Genomic DNA, 2,853 nt, shown 5'->3' with positions numbered 1-2,853 from the left:
CAGAACCTGGACTCTGATCTGAAGTTTCTCAGCTGGTCCAGAACGGTTTCTAGTGCGCGTCTTTAGAAAACACACCTAAACATTTACAAATACATTCAAAACACAACCAGGAGGTTTTTTCCTCTAGATAGTTGTTAGACAGCAAATAGCACCGCAGAGCAAATACTATGATCATTTGGGGTTACAAAAAAAAAAACTCTATAGACAGCAGACTGGCTGCACTCACACAGGAAGTAGAACTCACCCGGAAACACTTTTACACTGTTAGAAGGAAAATAACATCTATAGCGACGTGTGTTTCCTGTTCCTTAGATTAACATGTGGTCAAAATAGGATTTGATATATGATCTAAGACATAATAAATGTTTATCTGTGTATCCAAATCAAAGAGTCGCTGCTTTCTTTCTCGCGTGGAACCTCAGTGATCAAACAGACAGAAGTACATTACATATGAGCGGGACAGACCAGATGCGGTACAGAAAAGGTTCAAAACACACTACTTGCTGTATTTTCATGAATGTATTAACACTTGCACCTACATTTATCAAAGTAGCAAAGGAGTATTTAATCCCTAAAGTCACATGTTTGTGTATTTAGTCCCCTCATTTTCATCATTCGTACCCAAACAATTACCCTTCACACCTTAATGTGTGCCCTTAACACAATAAACACTACATTATACCAACAGAAGTATCACCTTAAACTGACTAATGTGTATTAAATACAAAATCATGGTCCACACAGAAAGTACTGATCAAGGTAACTCCAGAATAATCCAGCATGACATTCAGTAATAGCAGTATTTAAATTACTGACCACATGATTCAGTAACTTCATCGGCCAATCAGTAAAGCCGCTTCAGATCACATGCTGATACCAAACTCCAACTAAATGGTATTCCCCAGTGCACCTTTTCTCTACCTGCAGAAAACTACTGTGTTTTTATGTCACCCAGTTATAAAAAGACTGTACAGAATCTGACACACCTTCTCTGCTGAAAGGCATTCTGGGAACTGTAGTCACAAACAGAGGCAGCAGTAAGCAAGACAGAGTGGCACAGAAATAATACAACATGTAACCACATGATGGAAAGGAAGTTAGGATGTAACAGTGTAAGAGAGTCTGAGCGGTGATGCGAACACTGACAAACATCTTTATATTCAAGTGTTTAACATCAAGAGGATTCAATCCCATCTCAAATCACCAGATCTGTGCAAAAATCGAAATCTTAAATCTTATGTTCATTTCTTGTGTGAATCCAGTCGTGTTTTTCTATGGTTATATTTCACATTTTATAAATTACAGGTCGTAATTTTAACTCTGGATGTGACAGCAAATGACAACTCTGAAGTAAAAACCAGCTGAAAGGAAGTGAATGAGGAGGAAGGAAGTGATTGGACGGTAATGTTTGAAGGGTAATATGGGTAAACACAAGCTCTCGATGACATCACCATGTAGTCCTTTTTTGTGTAGGTCACGAGACATCAACAGATCTCTCAAAGTATTTCATCCTATTTTTTATTTATTTGTAATCCTTGTTTGTTCCTTCAATTTTTAATCCCAAATGTTCTCGTCATCGTTTTTCTTCAGGGCTGCCCTGTTGCATCATGGGTACTGTAGTCAGTCACCGGGTTAATACAACTGGAGCTCTGTCGTCAGTTAGGTCGCCGGTCACCATGGTGACACGGTAACACTAAAGTTAGTGGAAGAAAAATAAAGAAATACAAAATAAAAGAGAGGACATCAGGTCTCAGTGTTCGACGTGGAAGTGTTTCTGCTTCAATCTGAGAGTTTAGTAACCATAACAACAAGATTGGTCCTTTAATGTCTTTAAAGACAGTGAGAATCACTAAATATGGACATGTCAAACAAATATGGCCGCTGGGAGGTGATCTGACAAGGAGGAGGAGGAAGAGGAGGAAGAAGAGGAGGAGGAGGAAGATTGGAGTCTTATAAACTCTGTTTCATACTTAAATGACAGATTTGACTGTTGGACTCAGCAGGGATGAGTTATACTCGTGTTGGTCAACTTTTTAGACTGAATTAAGAGGAGAGCCTTTGGGAACATACATTTAAGTTAGTTAGTTAACTAATATTTGTCAAAGAGGCGCTCTGGAAACAGAAAACCTCAGTCATTTGAGCCACGGAGAGCAAAGAAAAGCACAACTATTGTGGAGAAGAAATATGTGATATTCATTTTTTAAGTCTAAATAGTGGACACTTGGCTGAAGTGCACAGAACATGTGTTGGCTTCATTTTGTTCAGCAAACGAGCAGACAGGAGGCTTTTAAGAACTTTCGCTCTTAACTTGAGTCCTTCAATTGTATTTTTCTAAAACGAGTGTGACCGTTTTAACATGTTTCCAATATAAATAAACTAGTATCTAGGATTTTCCAGAAACACGTATGTATCTTGAAGGAATAAAGAAATCTCTGCACTGGAATGAAACACACATTTTGCTGCCATATTTCTTTCTGCTACTTTGAAGAACATAAGCCTCAAAGGAATGAAATGGCCTCATAAGGGGAACACTGTTGCTAACTTGCTAGTGGAGAATATTTACAAATGTTGTCACAACCAAGATGTCCTCCTCTCCTCCTTGTCTCCCTTCCCTCCTCCTCCTCCTCCTCCTCCTCCTCCTCCTCCCTCCTCCTCCTCCTCCTCCTCCTCCTCCTCCTTTAGCAGCCTCATCAGAGGAGTAAAGGAGGAAGAGGAGGAGGAAGAGGAGGAAGGATCAGCTGATGAAGAGAGCTTCGTCCCAGGGAGTCCCTGAGCAGCAGGGTGGGAGGGCAGAGTGATGTCACAGAGATGGCAGAAGCTGATTGGCTGACAGGTGATATGTAGGTGTGGTTG

This window comes from Pseudochaenichthys georgianus, chromosome 7 (assembly GCF_902827115.2).
Source record: "Pseudochaenichthys georgianus chromosome 7, fPseGeo1.2, whole genome shotgun sequence".
Lineage (NCBI taxonomy): Eukaryota > Metazoa > Chordata > Actinopteri > Perciformes > Channichthyidae > Pseudochaenichthys > Pseudochaenichthys georgianus.
This window is presented reverse-complemented; position numbering follows the sequence as displayed.